Below are 21,757 nucleotides of genomic sequence, written 5' to 3' on the forward strand. Positions count from 1 at the left end.
CACATTTCGAGAAGGAATATATAAAAAATATTCAAGCGTGAAACGCGGGCAGTCTTTACCGTCTTTACGCATGAGCACACTAGGCCAGGGCCAGAGGCCCCGGGGTTTTAAGGGCCCCGAACTTGAGATAAATATAAAAGCATTTTTTTAAAGAATAGTTGCACTCAATTGTTTATAACACTTTAGTGCGTATCAATGGATCGGCAGCAGCTCGGAATCACACATTCACATTGTGCTGTATCCCATGTGAACAAGACATTTACAACACAGTGTTGGACTTGGGCAAATAAGCTGTACAGGAAGTGGAAGCGGAATACACTGCTGGCCAATAAAAATTTTGGCACTGATTACACTAGTTTACACAATTTCTGAACTAAATAAGCTAGTGGTCATTTTCAATGTAAAATCGTGTGCTGAATCCGAAAATGAGATCCAAAAACTACAGTAGAACAGTTTTCGAGTTACAGTGAAAAAATGAATTTTGCCTTTAAAATTAAAAGTACGTTTAGTAAAATCCATATATCTTCGGTTGTAGTGTATCGATATGAAATATTATTATGTTAAATTAAAGATAATTAAATGCACTTTACATCGTTGGAACATGATGATGTTATTTACGAATCCATTGAACTTTTTCGTCATTTTTTGAAGATAAATGAGCATGTGGTCAATATTTTTGGCAAGATAAAGCAATCATAAAAATTATATTTTTATGGGAAATTGAAGCCTGCCAATAACCAATGAAAATAAGTACTTGTTAGTTTGAATCCGATGAAAATTGCGAAAGTTATTAATTTTTTTGTAAAATGGCAATTTTTGTGTTTCTCTGGGTCAACTTATATAACCGTCTCGATTCCAATATCTTCTAGAGCTTGTTTAATAATATATGCGGGACTCTCTGTCAGAATTCTGTTAAACAAGTAAATGGAAGAATTTTGAAAAAAATTAATGTAAGGTAATAATCGAACTCGTTTATCTAAATGATTGAAGACTTCTGATAACAATAATTTCAGGCACATCGGAGTAATGTCATAAAAAATTTGGCAATAATAATACGAATAATATTTCCATGTGTCATACAGAATCGTAAATGTGAAAAATACATTGTAAACTGCACGCTTCACAATGCCTTGATACACATATCGGAAGCTTATCACGGTGCAAAATGCTAAATTCGGACACTAGCTTAACGAAAGATGATTTATCCACCTATTTCGTCACGTTTTGTTCTACTAACAATTTATTTTACGTTATTAAAACGTCTAGAAGTTTATAATTTGAAATCATATTGGATTAACATTGGCTTCTACGATGTACCGATTCTACTGTAGTGGTTCACAAAACTTCAAATTTCTACAATGTATTGCGTAAAACATCTAAGTGCAATTACAAAATATTCTACTTTCTTCAAATCATTCTTAAGTTCAGATTCTGAGATTTTAGACCTAAAATAAGTCTTGTTCGATGTCCTACATAATTTCAAAACACTAGATGTTCTATGAAGGAACACAAAAATTAAAGTTTTATAAATTATTAACTTTATAATACTTGACGTATGTAGTATCACATATTTCTACGGATTCGTATAATTTGTATTAACATTGTACAACACTCAGTTGAGGAGCCAGCAGCTTTCAAAATACGAATTTTATAACGTGTGGGGGTTTAGTTTATAACGAATTTTGTATCATAAGAGTATTATTTTATGTAATACACTTGTAAATATTACACGCAGTATTGCATACCAATCATTCGGTGACTTATAATTTCATTGATCCTGAAATTATTGTTATCAGAAGTCTTTAATAATTTGAAAAAACGAGTTCCCCACATTAAATTCTTTCAAAATTCTTTCAAATTTACTTGTTTAACAGAATTCTGATAGAGAGTCCCTCATATATTATTAAACAAGCCCCAGAAAAAAAATTGGAATCGAGACGGAAACACAAAAATTGGCATTTTACAAAAAATTTAATAACTTTCGCAATTTTCATCGGATTCAAACTAACATGTGCTTATTTTCATTAGTTTTTAGCAAGCTTCAATTTCCCATAAAAATATAATTTTTAGGATTGCTTTATCTTGCCGAAAATATTGATCACACGCTCATTTTTCTTCAAAAATGACGAAAAATTAAGAAAAAAGTCCAAAAGATTCGTAAATGACGTCAGAACCAGTAGTCGTTTTAAAACAAAATGTTCTAACGATCGAAAGAACATTCAATTACCATTAATTCAACATAATAATATTTCATATCGATGCACTAAAACCGAAGATATTTGGATTTTACTGAACGTACTTTTAATTTTAAAGGTGAAATTCATTTTTTCACTGTAACTCGAAAACTGTTCTACTGTAAAATTATTTAACCTCATTTTCGGATTCAGCACACAATTTTACATCAGAAAAGGTGTTCGAATATTGAAGTTCAGATTTTTATTTTGTAAACTAGTGTTATATTGGCAATCTTTGTCAAGATGCAAAACAAGACTGCCGCAGGCTTTTTCGTGTGTGTGAAACATATTAAGGGGTTATTATTTTACATAATTCCATTATACATTATATTTGGTGAAGTTTGAATTCTGCGTGTGAATAAATGTATTTAAATGTTAAGTAAGTCAAAGATTTGTTATAGAATGGTTCGAGCATCTCACTGTACTAGAGTGGAACGAGTTTTGCTAAGAAATTTTGTTCAAGAAGAGAAGACGTACAAATAAAACGCGAATACACTTTGACGTTCCGAAAACTTCGTTACAATGCCTTAAAACCTTTGAAAAAAAAACCTGTTTTAATCCACCTAGAGGTGCAATTGTGCCTTTCTCATTTCTCCAAACTATGATTTAATAGCTGGTTCGTACAATATAACTTTATGGAAATGTCTTTCATTCTTATTACACTTGGTAAGTATATATAAGAGCACCTTTTTGCATTCATCGCGGTATCGGTTTGAATCGGAGTTTTCTATGTGATCGACCTCCACAACCCGTAACTCCGGTGCTGGAAGTCGGATGGAGATGGAATTTAATATCAGTTTCTGGGGACGCAACACCTTTCATTTGAGACTAAGTTGAGCAAATCTAGCCATTTTCGAGAAACCAATATAACCGTTATTCTGACTTTGGATGCTTCCGGTTCCATCGATGGTGGCCAGTGTGGCCAAAGAGACTTTGAATTACTGTTGGGGACCTAGATCTACAAATTCAACAGTTGTGTTTACATTTTGGAAAAAAATCACCTTTTTACATTCATCGCAGAATTCGTTAGAATCGGGATTTGCTGCGTGATCGTACGTATCACCCTGTAATCAGGAACCAGAACTCGGATCCACACAAAATTCAACAGCAGCTAATGGACCTTTCATTTAAAATTAAGTTTGTCAAAATCGGTTCAGAAAATTCCGAGAAACTGATTTGGAAAAATCAACAAATTTTGTTTTGTAACCATACTCTTCAACTCGTAATTCGGAACAAGATGTCGGTTGAAAATGAAATTCAATAGCAACCTATGGGAATATTATACCTTTCATTTGAATCTTAGTTTGTAAAAATCGGTTCAGCCATCTCCGAGTAACCGATGTGGATATTTTGTTAACAAATCCGCACATACACACATACACACACACATACACATACACACATACATACACACAGATATTTTGCGATCTCGGCGAACTGAGTCGAATGTTATATGAGACTCGGCCCTCCGGGCCTCGGTTAGAAAGTCGGTTTTTGGAGCAATTGCATAACCTTTCTATATAAGAAAGGCAAAAGAATAATATTTAATTAGCTTAATAAGCATGAGTTTAATGTTATCTTCATGTGATTATAATTTGCAAAGGTTGGTGGAATGTGTTTGAACGTGTAGGGAATGGGGGTTTAGTAGAGTGGGTGTGGAGGATGCGTCAGAAATCCTTCATCTTATTTCGGTATACGGGGTGGATGAAGGAAATCTGGGCGTGAGGGTGATCCAAGAAGAGGGGAGTGATGAAGGAGGGAGGTGTAAGGGCAAGGTGGGGGGGAAGGGGCGGCTACGCAATACTCAACTGCATATTTTGCCTTCCATTTGAGACTTGGTTTGAGAAAATCGGTTCAGTCATTACCGATGAACCAATGTGACTTTATTTGTGGAATATGCCCGCAATTCCGGACTTCCGGAATCGTCGATAGTGGACAATATATTCAAAGAATGTTTGATTGGCAATCAGTGATCTAGATCTGCGATTAGAAGTAATTTGGTGACCATTTCAATAGTTTTTAGCCTCTGAGGTATTACGATTGTACCGATTTATATGGGAAATTCCAGTGTATCCTTACTAACACCCCTGTAACTCCGGAAGCAAGAGTCAGAACAGAATGAAATTCAGCAGCAGTCAATGGTATTACTGTATCTTTCATTTGAAATCAAGTTTGTAAAAATCGGTAGAGAATTCGTTGGGGAATGGGTGTGATATTAGCTTAGGAACTTGGCGGGTTCCCCGAGGGCGTCATGAACCGTCATAGGTGGCCAATGTGGTCAAAGCTGCTTTGATTGATCATTAGTGATCCAGACCCGCAAACTAGAGTAATGTTACATCAATTTTAATATGTTTTACATCATTTGAACATCATGGTGGTACCAGTTTATATGGGAATTTGCTGTGTGACCGCACTCTTCAACCCGTAACTCCGGAACCGGAAGTCGGATCAACTAAAAATTCAATAGCAGCTTATGGGGGCGTTATACCTTTCATATGAAACTAAGTTTGCAAAAATCGGTTCAGCCATCTCTGAGAAAATTGTGTGAGTTTAAATGACACACACACATACACACACAGACATTTGCCGATCTCGACGAACTGAATCGAATGGTGTATGACACTCGGCCCTCCGGGCCTCCGTTAAAAGATCGATTTTTACAGTGATTGCATAGCCTTTCTTTATATGAGAAAGGCAAAACACGCAAAAACCCAAGAAAACATCTACATCAGCTGACCATTGTATTGCATTATTAGCGAAATCTGATCCATTCGCGCCATCCAAGACTAATTCAGCACAGATTGGAAAAGTGGTAGGCCCGAGAACAGTTCGCAGTAGGCCGTAAAATTCCAATCTTCCAGAAAGAATTGCACTATTGCGAAGCAAAAGCCTTCGAAGAAATATGCAATTTGCTTTTCAACAGTGTTAATGGGCCTAGTTCGAAAGGAATCAAAAAATGGCCACATATTCCTCGGAGGGACGAATCGAAGACAAACCTGTTTTCCTCCGATGCACAACGAAACGTAAAACGTCCAAAGTGCAAAGAGTTTGATCTGCGCCACACGCAAAATATGGTAAAGCACAGAGGCGAGAACAATGAGGTTTGGGCCTTGCTTTTCGTGGAATGGCGCAGGTCCTATTTTTCACAACACCACTATAATGGCAAGATTTGAATGCAAGACTAAAAGATGGACATCCTAAAGGATGTCATGCAGTCTTATGTCAAAGATAACGTGCCTTTACATGACAGTTTCAGCAAGATATTGATCGAAAACACATATCGAAATATTTAAAGGAATGATTTCGGGATAATAAAGTGACTATAATTTCGAACCTTGCCAATCTCCTGTCATAAATTCCGTAGAAAATCTACGGAATGTACTTAAATAGAAGTTATTCGGTCAAAATTTCACAAATAAGGATCGTTTGTGGGAAGCAGCTTAAAAGGAATGGTACGCTATACCAACGGAAACTTATCAGCATTTGAATGACTCAATGCCAAGACGAATGGGTAAAATTTGGGTGAATAGGGGAGTTTACACAGGCTACTAGTTGTTAAAAATATCAAATAAAAATAAATGGATTTGAAAATTTTTAATGCAATGGATTACAATACACCTATTTCATTGACCAGGTACTTTTTTGGATTTCATGGAGAAGAGAGAGTTACGATAAAGCATAACATTTAATTTACAAATAAAAATGTTCTTTTTCATATTTACGGCCGTGCCTAACTATAAAATATTTGAATATAATAATATTTTTGGAGAAAACTCAAAATTTCATGTATTTTTATCTCACACCTATTTTATTGACCAGCAGTGTATGTCTAAATTCAAAGCCTGTTTAGCAAGCGATCTGCAGATGTGGCAAGCATTCAGTTGTTTATCACATCTGGGACAGTTAACAGAAAAATCTATATTGATATTTTCGTAAATCCCAAAAGAAGTATAAAAAATTAATTGAAAGCATCTACACAAATCGACTCTTCCAAATATGCGTACCTTTAAAGATATTTAAAACTTGGTGGGATATACTGAGTGTATAATTTTTTTCGATTGGTCCCAATATTTTTGCCACGAAATGTTTCTATGAACATTCTTATATTGTGGGGCATGCTCAATCAAAGTATGGTTAATGAGGAGGTAGGGGAGAAAAGGTTGCTACGGTTAAAAAATCGATTTAATTTTGTTTTTACTATGCAATGTGAGTCTATTCAATCAATTTCAATAACATAATGCAACAACATTTTACTAAATTTTCATAGCAAAATATTTAAAATTGGGCGAGTTTGAGTGAATCTCCAGAGACACATCGGAAAAAAGCGATATGCATCATATGTCAAAATCTACTATTGTGTTTTCTATTTCTACTGTTTAAACTGACCGACGTTAAAATTAATTGTACCGTTCATATTAATAAGCAGGAAATTTTTATTTTTTTCGTTAGGAAAGCATTTTAGACGAAGTTAATTTAATCATTAAGGTATTGAGCTTTTGTATTTTCGAACGGTGAAAATGGTAATTATTGTTATTATTAAAATTTATATTCTGTCGGTCTCATTCCGCACTCAGTGCCTATCACCTACAGCAGAGAAGTGACTCCACCATCTTAATCCAAGGTTGGACACATAATCATTCGCGCCATTTTCGAAATAGGTAGACTGTTATTATTACTTAAAATGTACGTCCTCGAACAAGTCACAATAAACGAATACACACAGTTTTATTCTGTCGGAATAAAAAACAAAAATCTACCTTACCAACAATTCGTGCCAAAAGTGACAATATTTAAAAGTATCGTTAGTTCTAATATTGCAGCAAAGAATGACGGCGTCGGTGGTTGAATAGCAAGCGTGACCGCCACTCACCTCAGTTGGGTTCGATCCCAACCGAGGTCGATGAGATTGCTCTAAGGTGGAAAATAATCTGTGGTCACGCCTTCGGAAGGGAAGTAAAGCCGTTGATCCCCGATCCATGAGATGATGGGTCGATATATACTCAAGATAGTTCAAAATTTCTAGAAATATCGTCTTTGAGCAATAGCGACTTGTATTAGCACTACTTAGGAAGGTTTAAAAGCATGAGACACTGACCAGCAATCAAAAAACGACAAGTGAACAATAAATTCGTTCATTACAAGTCGTTACATCGTACATCGTTACATCATTTTGTTTGACCGTTTTCTATCGTATTCACTAGATACATTTTTTTAAAGATAGGTCTAAGTCTATCCATCAACTTACATCCATGTATGCCAATTACAGTTTTTTTTTAAGTTTTCCTAAAGATTTCGATACGTAAATTGACCCAGCCCAATTTTTGTTATGACTGTGACTCTTTTATTATTAAAAGTGACTAGTGTCTACCACCATGACAAATTGGTTTTAATATATATTCGAGAACCACTCAAACTTGAAACTTAACTTTGAATCCCTTATTTTTATTTTCAAAATCTTCACAATAATGTAATCATATCCCACACACATATAAAAGGATGAAATATTTCACAACCTCCCTGAGTCAATACAAGTCCGGAAGATGGAAAATCCCTGCAACTCAACCTAACCAACCGAAGCAACCCGCACGTTCGTCGTCTATTCACGGTTGAAATCTTTCAACATCGCTTCACCACATGAGCACAACTTGCTTCTCTTTCGCCTACCGCGATCAAGCAGACACTCACGAGAGCAGCGCGATCGTCTTTTTAACGGCAACGTCTCTCCACGATTCGATTTCGCGACTTTCTTACCTCCTCGCAATCTGCAGAGAAAACCACCGCCGCAAGAGAGTGAGTGCCCCCTTTGCGCTGCTTCAGCTAGACTTGAACGTGCGCGCCCGGCCGGGACCAACGAACGTCCTCGCCATCCATCGTCGTTTGGATCGCAGCAACCCGTCGTCTTCGTCATCGTCGCTGATCGTCGTTCGTTTGGCGGATCGGGTTCGAGCCTACCGAATACTGTATTACTCGGTCAGTCGGTCTAGAGGTACGACATCAACATAACGTTTTTTTCGCCAGCGCGGCTGTCGCTGCCTGCTAAAGAGTAGATTCGCTGAGGTTCACCCTCACCCGGAGGGAGAAAAGACTACCCCCTAGTGCCGTCTAGTGTGTTGTCTGATCCTCGAAGGCTTCTCACATTTGGTTCTGGTGCAGAGTACGGGTTAAGTGCATTGGAAACCGTCGGGGAGCTGCAGCCACCGCCGCCGCCGCCGCTGCTATCGCAGTACAGTGTGATTGTGTTAAATAGCCGCCGGCTTACGCGCGATCATCCGTCGTGTGTTCCGACGGGGAGACTTAAACGGGCGAAGTGTTCTAATCGAAGATAATCCTCATCGTGTGCTGAAGTGTTTAATGTATGTTTTTTTGTTCCATTGCTAGACAAACACTGTGTTTGGAGGGGAGTAGACCAGTAGCCGCTTTCCGAAGGGTGTTGTTTGAAACATTCGCCGTTTTTTTTGCTCGAGCACAGGAAAAGATTGCTATCGTTGTGATAATAGCAACAAAAAATAGCATCGTGGCGAGATTGTGATCGTGAAGAAGCAAAAACCCAAATCCAAAGGATCAGTCAATTGCACCGAAGCAAAACAGTTTAGTGAAAGAGGCGCAACGGAGCAACAGCAGCTCAGAGTAACGAAACAGAAAAAAAACGTAGATCATTAATTAATTTTACTCTGTCGAGTGGAAAATTATATGTAAATTTCTTCTTGTGGGGTGTTTGTGTGGGCCAGAAGAAACAAAAAAAAATCTCCCCAACGCAAGCCCCGTGGGGGAGAAAAGAGTTCCAGCTAGTGTTTGGGTAAACATACATACATTCGGATGGATGGTGAAAAGTTTGATGGAAGAGATAACACGTCGCTGCTGCTGATGCTACTACTGCTGAGCCGGATGATGGTGAAAATATGCCATCGGGAAAAACCCCGCCATTAGTTAGAGCCCTCGCTGCCACCGACCAGCAACGAGATAGATCGAAGTAGGTGAAAAATTCCACCCCGCCGAACAAGGACGGTGGCGACCTCCGATACAATCACACATGCTGCGACTTGAAATGAAAACAGAAAAAAAATTGCACCGTGTTTGAAAAGTGTTGGTGCGCGTGTCTGTTGTAGGCTGTGTGGACGGGAAACGAAAAATTTTCAGAATTTTGAAGAGGTGAAAACGGAAACAAGTGAGACAAAATTCGAGTGATTATCTGATGCTGCTAGACCCGGGTCTAAATCGCGAGAGCTAGAGAGCAGACGAAGAAAACGAAGTGGAAAAAAAAAGTTCGCTAAGCGTGGCTTCAGTTTTTTTTTTTGCTTCGCTCCCCCTAGTGATGTTGGTTTTGAGTCACACTGTGCCGGGCAGAAAATAAGGAAGCAACACAAAAAAAGAGCAATCTATTTACAGTTAACCCACAAGAAAAGAAATATTTTACCGGTTAAAAAAGGTGGCATTTGACAAGTGAGTGAAGTTATTTAGAATATGTGTGTGCGCGCATCGCGGATGGATTAAACTAAGGAAGAAAGAAAGAAGGTAGACGAAAAGAGAGTGAACCATAAAACATCGCACAGGATTAACATTTGACATTTCATCAAACGAAGCAAAAGTTAAACGCGTCCGCGCCGCTTGCTTCGATTGTTGTGCCGCCCCAAAACGTTTGGAAGTGTCCTAAGGCAGCGTGGAATATTTGGACTGTGTGACTTCTGATCTGGTGAGTTATGTTTGCACATAAAATGTATTCTTCGACCGACGACGACGACGACGACGGCGATACCCCTCTTGAACTAGGTGTGTACCTAGATGATAGCCCACTAGTATGAATTGAAATGCAAATCTTGGCACGCTTTGTGTGTTACTCTGTGCGAGGATTGGATTTGGATTTGATTGCGATGACGGCTGAGAAAAAGGAAAGGTTGTGTGGTGTGGTGATTTGACCCCCCTCGGGGGTACTTTTTTTTTGCTGGAATGGCTAAAACCATTTATCATTGCGAATAAATTGTAGGTCGTTTTTGGAGCGATTTGTTTCGAGTTCGTAGACAGACAGATTACTCGGCGAACGTTACTCGCCGAAACTGTTGGGTAGTGTTAGGATACAAAACTTTCCGGTGAATATTTTTTGTCATGTTTTTTGAGGTCGATTCTGCTGATTCACGATTACCATTCGCAAGAGAATTACAAGTGATACAGGTGTTTGTTTCGATCTATTTTTGAAATTTGATTGATTGAAATAAAGCTGAAATAAGTCATTTGATTTCGTCAAATTCAAGATATTTGCTTATGGGGGTATCTTGGACAGTTAAACTGTTGAAAGTAAGAATACTTGGTGGTACGCGAATAGAACAAATGTGTCCAGTTTCGCGTCTCTGTGAACCCTCTACAACTCTATTAAACTGAATAAGAAGCCAATAAAGACTTTTTCATGCGTTAAAAGGGGAACAAATTTGTGCACATTTCTTCCAGGCCCTCACTAACAAATTTTCTATTCTCACTCAGTACTCTGTACATTAACAAAGACTTGAACCGAACTTTGATGAGCGATAATGTAATCAAAGCAACCAAATATTTTGCACCGCGAACGAAACCATTTGATAGAAGATCCGTCGTTTAGCAAACGGTTCGGGGAAAACCAATCAAAGTAACCTGCGTGCTTGTTTGGGGATTCAAAGCGTAAAATTTTGCCTGCAACGGTAGCTTTGTTTTTTTTTTGGGAACTAATTCAGCCGAGGAAGTCAAATAGATATTGTGGTGTAGTCCGAAATTGGAATTTGAATTAAATATTCGATTTTTTTCGAAAAAGAGATAAGAATACGACGTTGAAGAAAGAATGATAAGTTAATCAGCATAATTTGAACCACTCTTTATTTTGGACGTTTTTCATACCTTTCTTTTACTGCCAAATTCTCCATATTCGTTCGGTTTGATGACGAAAATTACATTCTTTGAGTTGTTTTTAAGTCTCAGTATTATTAGTTCATATTTAAATTCTCCAAATTAATCAAAATTCACAGTTGAGAAAATGTCATCGATTCATAATTCATAACAGTACAATTCAATTGTTTTTCAATGATTGGATTGTGCATTTTATGTATTTGAAAAGGTTTGTTTGTAAATTTTTACTTTGAAGTATAAAATAAATAGTGTTGCTATCTCAGGTTCGCAGCATATTCAAGTGGCAAAAGATGGATGGCGCACACTTGGTTCGAAAAGAGTGTGGCGTTCCGACTGATCAGAATATGACTTACGTAAACAGCGTCGTATTAAACAACAAAAAGAGAAAGATAAAGCTGCATAGTAATAACAATAACAACTACAACAACAAAGACAGCAAGTGCAATAAGAACAGGAACCGCAATAAGTACAACAATAACAATAATCACAACTACAACCAAAATAGAAACAACAACAATAACAAAAACAACAGCTAAAAGTCCAATAATACCACCAACAACTTCAATAGAAACAGGCACAACATAAACACTAACGACCACAACGGAAACAGAAACAACAACATTAACACCAGTAACAACAGCAGCAACAACAACAACACCAAACATAAACAGCAACTACAACAGAAACAGCAACTACAACAGCAACAACAACTACAACAGAAATAACAACAAAAATATCAACTACAATAGAAACAACAATGGACTTAACAACAATCACCATAACAATCAACATCATTGTTCATCTTGCTCCTGTGAACGTTCGTGTGTGTTTTCGTCAATTTTAACGCACTTCTCAGAGGCAGATCAGGACAAACATGACGCAGCTGGTAACAGTACAATAGTTTTAGATAATATTTTCACACATAACTGATCACAACCAACTTCTTCGAAAGCCACTGAAATTTTGGTTTCTGTCAAAATTTTAATAGAATGAGGATCGCCGTAAAGATGAACGAAATCCATAAGAATATATTAGGCTCCTCATTTTCGATAATTCTATTTAGGTACCGAAACAAGTTGGAATGGGGATGTAAAAAGTGAAGAGGTTTTTGGTAGTGACTATAATATAGACGATCGTGATTTACGACTAACCCAAAGAATGTCAGGCGGAGGAGTTCTCGTCGCAGTTTCATCCATATTTAATTCCAATCTTATTGTTTCACCAAAATTCAAAGAATTTGAACATGTATGGGTTAAAGCACATATCGCTGATGAAATCCACATTTTTGTTTCAGTGTACTTTCCACCGGATCGAGCTTGCAAATCAACATATGAGATTTTCTTTCAAGCAGCTGAAGAAATAATCTCTAATTTTCCTCCAGAACATAAAGTGGTTTTAATCAGCGCAACTTAGATTTTATTCCTTACACTGAAAATGAGAGCATTCTACTTCCTGTCGTTGGTGAAAACGAAACATTACAATATATGTTTGAAAAAATTGCATTGCTAGGACTCAATCAAATAAACCATATAAAAAATCAATACAATCGTTATTTAGATCTACTATTAACAAACATTAATGAATATTCCTATGTTGATGAATCTCATTCTCCCTTATGGAAAAATAAAACCTTTCACACAGCAATAGAATTCTCTATTTTTGTGCACAAGAATCATAATTCCATTGACTGTGACATCGAGGACGTCTTCGATTATAGAAAAGCAAATTTTGAAAATATTAAATATAAATTAAGCAGTCCCTTTTAAAGAATCAAGAGAACATTGAATGTGCAGTGGAGATCGAAAAAACGACGAAATCATGCATCCAAAAATCCAGTTTGGTTAAACAAAGAAATTATTAGTTTAAAAAATCGGAAGCAAAAAGCTCACAAAATTTACAGGAAACACAACAATGAGGATCATTTGGAAAAATACCTCAACATTCGTGACCAACTAACTTTGGCTATTTCTTCGGCACTAACTGTATATAATGCAAAAACTGAAAATGAGATCAAGTCATGCCCAAAAAACTATTTTAATTACATCAAAACTAAGTTGAATTCATGCAACTTCCCATCAAAAATGTCTTTGGATGGGAAAGAGGGTGAAACTTCACAAGATATTTGTAATCTCTTCGCAACATTTTTGCAAGAAACTTATTCTAACTATTCAGACAATGATCGTGACTTTGAATTCTTATTTTCCTGATTATTCAAGAGATGTTGGTGTCAGTCACATTAATGTTCAAGATATCTTGTCTGGTCTCAATGATCTAGACGCCACTAAAGGCTCAGGACCTGATGGATTTCCACTTGCTTTCATAAAGAATTTAACAACTGAGCTCACGTCACCTTTATTCTGGCTGTTCTATAAGTCACTAGAATCTAGCATTTTCCCAAAAGACTGGAAAAAATCTTTTTAATACCTATTTATAAATCGGGTAAAAAATCTGATATTCGCAATTATCTTGGAATTGCCGTTCTGTCTTGCTTTCCCAAACTTTTCGAATTTATCGTAAATAAAAATATTTTCAACCAAGTCAAACATAAAATAACAAATTCACAAGATACGTTTTTTAAAGGCCGTTCAACTAGTACAAACCTTTTAGAATTTGTTGATTACTCGTTAAAGGCCATGGATGAAGTAAATCATATAGAAGCTCTCTACACTAACTTCAGCAAAGCTACTTTTTTTTGATAAACTTTGTTAATTTTCAAACTTGAAAAATTGGGAATCGAGATGAGACCCCTCAATTGGATTAATTCGTATTTAACAGATCGCCAGCAAATAGTAAAATTCTATGAGATGAAATCTGATATAATTAAAGTTACTTCGGGGGTTCCTCAAGGTTCCCACTTAGAACCTCTTCTTTTCATTTTATATGTCAATGACATCTCTCTTATTTAAAAAAAAAACATTGAAATTCTCATATATGCGGATGATATGAAGCTATTTTTAGAAATTAGAAATATTAATGACTATAATGTTTTTCACAATGAAACACAAATCTTTTATACATGGTGCTGTAAATGTTTACTGGAATTAAGTGTTAAAAAATGTAATCTTATAACTTTTAGCAGAAAACAAATCACGGCCTCTGTGTCAATTACATTAGGTAATCAAACCGTTCAGAAATGCGATAAAATAAGAGATTTACGAGTTATCTTAGATAAAAAATTAAAATTTGTGGAACATTACAACACAATTGTTCATAGAGCTAGTAATATGCTTAATTTTATAAAACGCTTCGGATATCACTTTCAAGATCCTTACACAATTAAAACTCTTTACGTAGCATATGTTCGGTCTATTTTAGAATATTGTAGTATTGTTTGGTCACCATTCATAAAAAACACGAAGTGAGAATTGAGTCAATCCAAAAACAGTTTCTATTATATGCACTACGCAAGTTAAGATGGACAGTATTCCCTCTTCCATCTTATGAAGCACGTTGTATGTTGATAGATATTCAAACATTGAAAGAACGTCGGGACTATGCTATGATCTCGTTTCTAAACGATATCATCATGCAGCGTACTGACTCATCTTACATATTGTCAAAATTAAATTTATATGCTCCTACTCTTCAATTACGCAACAGAAATTTGTTCGCGATAGCTCATCACAGTGCAGATTATGCTAAATTCGGACCACTAAACCAGATGATGGCTGTGTATAACGAGCATTGTGAAAGTATTGACCTTACCTTGCCCCGAACAAGTTTAAAACAGTTTTTCAACTCTTTGCGGCATCGTAGTACATAAGAATAGTATACAGTATAGTATATAAGCAATTAATGTTTGTATAATGTAGTCTACAATTAATTGACGAATAAATAAATAAATAAATAAATAAATAAATAAATATATAAATAAATAAATAAATAATGATTGATTCTACAAATTCAAGGGGATCACCTTCTCAGTGGCTCATAAAAAGGATCTCGCCTCAGCAGTGCAAAGTGTACTAAGAATGTAATGGATATTTCCACAATTATGTTGAACATAAAAAGCCTCCGTGCCATAGTTTAGAGAAATGAGAAAGGCACAATTGCACCGCTAGGTAGATTAAAACAGGTTTTTCCAAAGCAATCAAATCAATAAAGTATTAATTTTATAAACCAAGGCATATTGTAGATCTTAATACATTATATTGTTGGTCCAAAACTCCAGGATTTCAACTACAAGGCTGACGCTGGACGAACTCAATTCAAACCAACTGTTGCGACTAAAATGTTGTGACTGGTTGAATCTATTAGTCCAATAATTTCGATTTTATGTCTTCAGTTTGCATATAGCAGTCTCACATCCGTTTTTTATTCGTTTTGGACTAAAACGAGAGATGATCAGAAATCACGGAGGAGGAAAAAAGAATCAGCTAATTTAAGAAGCCTCAAGAGCACCTCCTCTGTCTTTTCTATGCACTTAGAACGAGTGCTTTTCGAATTTCGCTCTGATCCTCTCAATTCGGTTTGAAAAAACGGCATTTTTGAAAACACATTACGTCTTCGTTATCCGCACAACATTCAACGGTAGGTGGAACAATGTTGATTGAAATTGTTTCCTAAATTTTGGTAAAACAAACCTGTAATCAAAAAGAATTACAGCTTTCTTCAAGAAGTCATGCATCTCTTCCAATCTTGATAATGATTGAGCTAATTAAAAACGAACCAATTACTGAGCAGATTGTTTGAATTGACTTAGAAAGTGTAACTGCAAGCATCTTCGCATCACGAAAACTGCCGCTGGCAAAAAAAATTGCAAAAGATTCACAGAAATCGGATAAATTACAATAATTTAAAAACATAGAAATCTGAAGCAAAGTCTCTTCGGCACAGCAGAAGCAAGTGCGATGTGTTTTCTTTGATTTGTCGGAAGCAAGTGTGATGCTAAAATTATTTAGCTCACCCATATTTATAGTTTCGAGTAATTATAGTGGTGTCATCAATGTTACATTCAGTGCTTCGAAATTTCAAAATCAGTTAACTATTTTTGCTTATCGAAACTGACATTCAGATTCAACGCCTCGGTCTTTCATTAACTTTCCAACATTCATTTGTTATTATGTGGACAGTTCGAGCTGTTAGTGAGCAGCGTAATCTATGTCTAGTGCATTTTCGCTCAATAATCCCTCTCAGAGCTAGCATAGAAACAAAATTCAGTTTGCTTCTGAAACCGAACATATGCGAACCCGAATGCGCTATGTCGGGAGAATGAATGACGAGGGAAACGAACCAAACATTTCATTCATCGCGACGGGCAGGAATTGAATTTCGGTTCTCTTTCAAGTTCACGCAGGGATGTCAATTTTTTTAAGCTCTGGTTATATTTAACAAAATTGACGTTAATTGCAAGATAACAGTAATCAGGGGATTTCCTTTCGATAAGTGAACAGTCCTATAGTAGATAAAAATCCTGCTAGTTTAGTAAATTAAAAACATCTTTTTTGTATTGTCCAAAAATCCATGAATTCCGAGATGAAACCTGTAAGCTTCGTGTGCTCAAATATAATATTTGCTTAATCTAGGTAAATACAGCTATAGTTCTTATTTATTTTTTTATTTTTTACATAGATTAAGCCCGTACGATATTAAGCCTGTTCCAATGACCCTGCCACTTCTAGTTTTCCGATCTGTTTACTTCGCATCCTTGCTCTCACTTGAGTACTATGGCTCTAAGTTTCATAACTTTCCCTACCCAGTAATCTCTAGCTAATTGAGTATCGTTAAAATGTAAAAAAGAAAATGTGACTAACATAGTCGAAATAAAAAAGGAAAAAAGTTCTAATTTATGCTTTGTAGAGAAAACAGTAGTATTTGTTGTACACCCTTTACATGTCAACAAACAAAATTACTGGTCTGTCTTTTGCCATAGTTTCAAGGATCTAATAGAAGAATTGCCTAGAAAAATAAGTCTGTCTAATGATAAAAAGTATCAATTTCATAAAAGACTAGGATCTGTGAAAAATCTGAGTTCTTAAATAGATGTTCTTCTCACTTGTCTGAAAATAGTTTTTAATGTATCATCATTTAAATTGAAAATTATTATAAATTTGAGTTGAATAGAAGTTGATATCTGTGCATCTACAAATCGCCTACCTAATCAGAAGATTTGGAGCGAATTTCGACATTCTCTTGTATTTGTATTTGTATTTAAATAATTTAGTCTTAATGAACTATGCTAAAAAGCAATGACCTAGAGTGGCATGTGCGGAACTAATGACGAAGTCGAAGATGTCGTTATAATCGTTGAAGCGACGTGTCATTTCGCATATCGGTTGTTGGCAGCGTAGTTAGTGTTGTGCATTTCAGTCTGCAGCAGTGTTCGAGAACAAAGGACACGGGTTGGTGCGTAGAGGTTAATTTGTGATAGAAGATCTGGAACATCATATTCAGCCATAAGAAGCTTAGACACGAAGGTAGTTTACGACGCGAGTCTACGATCTTCTAAAGTGTGTAGTCCTAATAATCGACAACGATTTTCGTATGGTTCAGGTTCAGCGGATCGTTCCAAGGCAATTGACGTAACGCATATCGTATGAATCTGCGCTGAACAGCCTCACTTCGTTGGCTTCAAGTTGTATGATGGGAGCACCCACGTTTGCAAATTCCAACGGTGAAAATGGTAGCTTATAAATTAATATTAAAAACTAAATTCAAAAGCGTCGTCGATGTACTATACCATTTCTTGTATCAGACAACATATTGTCTATTGCCTTAGTTTTGGAACTGTTTTCACTAAGAAATTTTCAAAATTACATTCAGTTTCAAGTGACTACCTCAAGTCAACAGAATTAACATATTTATGCAACAAGTTTTAAACCCCTGCCGAAACAAAATCCTGGCTACGGGCCTGGCGTATAGAACAAATGTACACAATTTTGTGTCTCTGTGAACCCTCTTAAACCCTATTAAACCGAATAAGAAGCCAATAAAGACTTTTTCATGCGTTAAAAGGGGAACAAATTTGTGCACATTTCTTCCAGGCCCTGACTAACAAATTTTCTATTCTCACTCAGTACTCTGTACAAAGACTTGAACCGAACTTTGATGTGCGACAATGTAATCAAAGCAACCAAATATTTTGCACCGCGAACGAAACCATTCGATGGAAGACCCGCCATTTAGCAAACGGTTCAGTGAAAACCAATCACAGTAACCTGCGCGCTATTTCGGGGATTCGGAGCGTAAAATTTTGCCTGCAACGGTTGCTTTGTTTTATTTTGGCAACTAATTCAACCGAGGAAATCAAATGAATATTGTGGCGTAGTCCGGAGTTGGATTTTGAATCAAACAATCGATTTTTTATCGAAAATGCTCTAATAAATTGTATCTTTGATACAATATTTGAGGTTCGGAAACAAAACCCATCTAGCTGTTATCATTCAAGCCCAAATACTCTACAGATTTAAGGGGCTTTTCTCATCAGTGGCTTATAAAAATATCAGGGTTTCGATTCCTGGAAAAAAATGTGGAAAATCAGGGAATTTCAGAAAATTCTTTTTGGCCTGGAAAAACCTGGAATTTTCAGGGAATTCGCATTCAAATCAGGGAGAAATTTCGACCCGATTTTTTATAAATACGACTGGAAAATATTTTGTCAACTATTTAGTTGAACGCGCATGCTTACCTCAACACATTTTATACTAGTGATAATAACAATATTCGATCCATCTGACAATTACAATTTCTCACAGCATTATTAATATATATGATATATTATGGATGCCCAATTGATTTATCGACGGGCTTGTGTTTCGCCTGACTTTGTAAGGCAAATACTTATGAGTATGCTCGGTGTGCACGGGCCGATTACTTTATCACGGCTCAATGTATTAGCTTGGCCGAGCCGTGAATATTTGTTATATTTAAAAAGTGTAGATGAAAAAGATAAAATAAATTTAAAAAAAGTTAAAAGACACGGTGGAGTGATTAGGCTTGTTAAATCAATCATATTGTTTGGGACTGGTGGTATCCAACGGGGAAAAACGATCGCAAATGGTGAGTGAAGCTAAGCAATCATGTGAAAAAAATTCCCCCCAGAGGCGAGATTCGAACTCGCAACCTTTGAGACTCCGGCCCAATGCACTAACCCTTATGCTATACTGCCCATAAAAGCATAAGAGTCCCATATTGAAAAACAGCAAGCCGAGAAAAACACTATTGAAGATTTACATTCTCATTGAGCCTTATGGATGGGACAACCATGTTTTGGTATTTTTTCGGTATTTTCATAACAAACCTGGTAATCTTATTTGTTCATTGTGATTCGGTGGTGATACAGAGTACAATCCAACAGATAACTCATTTTCGTCAAAAATCCATATGGGACTCTTATGCTTTTATGGGCAGTATACCTGGGTGTGGTGACGTCCCAGAAAGAACATATGACTATCCCACTGGCGACGGTGATCGTACCCTGCCTGCAAAGCGAGAATCACACACAACGGCAGCTGATCACCCCAACACATTAGCATAAGGGTTAGTGCATTGGGCCGGTGTCTCAAAGGTTGCGAGTTCGAATCTCGCCTCTGGGGGGAATTTTTTTACGTGATTGCTTAGCTTCACTCACCATTTCCGATCGTTTTTCCCCGTTGGATACCACCAGTCCTAAATAAGGTATTGGTACTAAAGTCAAAAGACCAAAAATTGAATTATTAGTTTAATCATATTGTTGATAAGCTAGTTTGCATTGTCAAAATCTTGAAACTGGGCTCTGTATTGAAAAATAAGCCATCAGAAAATCAACAATTTTTTTTTAATTTGGCGATTCTTAATGTAAGTCTTCAGGACCGTATAACTATATCGCATTGTAGTTGTTCTCTTGCTTTGCGGCAGCTTACTTTTTGCTAATATGACACACTTTGGGGTTTGTAATCAATTACCTACAATTACGCAAGCTTGTTTCATGCAGATTCTTTCATATACCAGCTATTGAAATTATTCTATACGCAACTCAGCTCCTTTCGTGTTCAGAGCTAGTCCATAGCGGTGTTAGGCAATGCACAGCTTTCATACTTATTCGCGCACGTTGGCTGCCTCTGGTCTTTCTCTGCAGATGAAGTCATTTGTCTACTCCGCACAGTGGTTAAGTATAAAACAGACAGAATTACTAAGAAACCAAATAAAGTTGTGAATCTTTTACGGCACCTCGCAAACCTGTTCCGTGAGGAACGTTACCATTATTAGAATTTTGACATCCATATTGCTAGAATTCTTTGAAATTTTCAAATAGTATCCAATGCTAGGACACATCTCCGGGAATCCAGTTTTCCAGAAATAATATGATCGCATAGGATTCTCTATAGCAGGTTTAAAAAAGTAGATGACTTCCTGATTCCAAAACATCTACAAATATTTAAATCAGTTAAAATTATCATAGTAATGAGCATTACCCTGTCAGTCAGTTGTGGGGTAAAAACGCATTCCCGTCAGGCCCACTTACTACATCTTCAAGTTTATCTCACTAAAATTTATGCCTGGTGATGCACTAAAATGTCACCAAATTCCAGGTTTTAGTTATGGAAAACACATCGTACTTTAGTTCTGGAAAGGTACTTGCGTATCATGTCGTTACCTAACTCAACTCCGCCTAACAATTGAACATTATCAGTATTGCATTTCGTATATAATGGAACTGTATAAGGTTGACTTCCGTGAGCTTCAGTTTCAATATCACCTTCCGCCAACAGAAAGACGGACACGGATAAATCGCTTTATTTGTATTTATTTATGTATTGATTTGTTTTTATTATATTCCAACTGATCTTTTTAGAAAATCATTCGCAGACAAATGAGAGGCTAAAAAACTATTTGTCTCAAATTATAAGACATCTTCCCAAAAACCGGTTTCTATAATTAGACTTATCTAATTTTTCTCGTGATTATCCGACTTTTAATGGGGGGGTGCCTTTCGATTGGAAGGCTGGATGATAAAGTGGATTGCCTTGGAGGAAACCTCCCATTTACTCCTGAAGGCCTGAAATGAGCGAGACGCGCCTTTCAAACAAACAAATCAACAGGCGGGTTTAAGCTGGTATTGCGAAATAATTTATAATGAGGTCGGATGTAACTGACTGGAAGAGATTCTCTGTTACCCGCGGAATGCGCGTAAATGTCTCTGTTTACGGGTCCAGCAGAAGCAGAAATAATAGAACCTAGATTCTAACATTATGGATCGCTGTTTTGAAATCAAAATAATTCCATAAATTTTCATGCTTCAAAAATAAATTCTGAGAAGTGGATTTGACGTAAATCATGACATCTATATATATATATATATATATATATATATATATATATATATATATATATATATATATATATATATATATATATATATATATATATATATATATATATATATATATATATATATATATATATATATATATATGTATATATATATATATATATATATATATATATATATATATATATATATATATATATATATATATATATATATATATATATATATATATATATATATATATATATATATATATATATATATATATATATATATATATATATATATATATATATATATATATATATATATATATATATATATATATATATATATATATATATATATATATATATATATATATATATATATATATATATATATATATATATATATATATATATAT

General features: G+C 35.9%; 1 protein-coding gene across 1 annotated transcript in view; it reads left to right on the forward strand.

Annotated features, from left to right (window-relative positions):
- The first annotated feature begins 8,222 nt into the window (after positions 1 to 8,222).
- Positions 8,223 to 21,757, forward strand: part of LOC131685585 (zinc finger protein sens) — a 570,390-nt gene continuing 556,855 nt past the window's right edge. Inside the window, exon 1 of the mRNA XM_058969425.1 lies at positions 8,223 to 9,924. The gene's annotated coding sequence lies outside the window, so the exon portion shown is untranslated. The remainder of the gene's footprint in view (positions 9,925 to 21,757) is intronic.

The sequence above is a fragment of the Topomyia yanbarensis genome, chromosome 2, assembly GCF_030247195.1.
Source record: "Topomyia yanbarensis strain Yona2022 chromosome 2, ASM3024719v1, whole genome shotgun sequence".
Classification (NCBI taxonomy): Eukaryota; Metazoa; Arthropoda; class Insecta; order Diptera; family Culicidae; genus Topomyia; species Topomyia yanbarensis.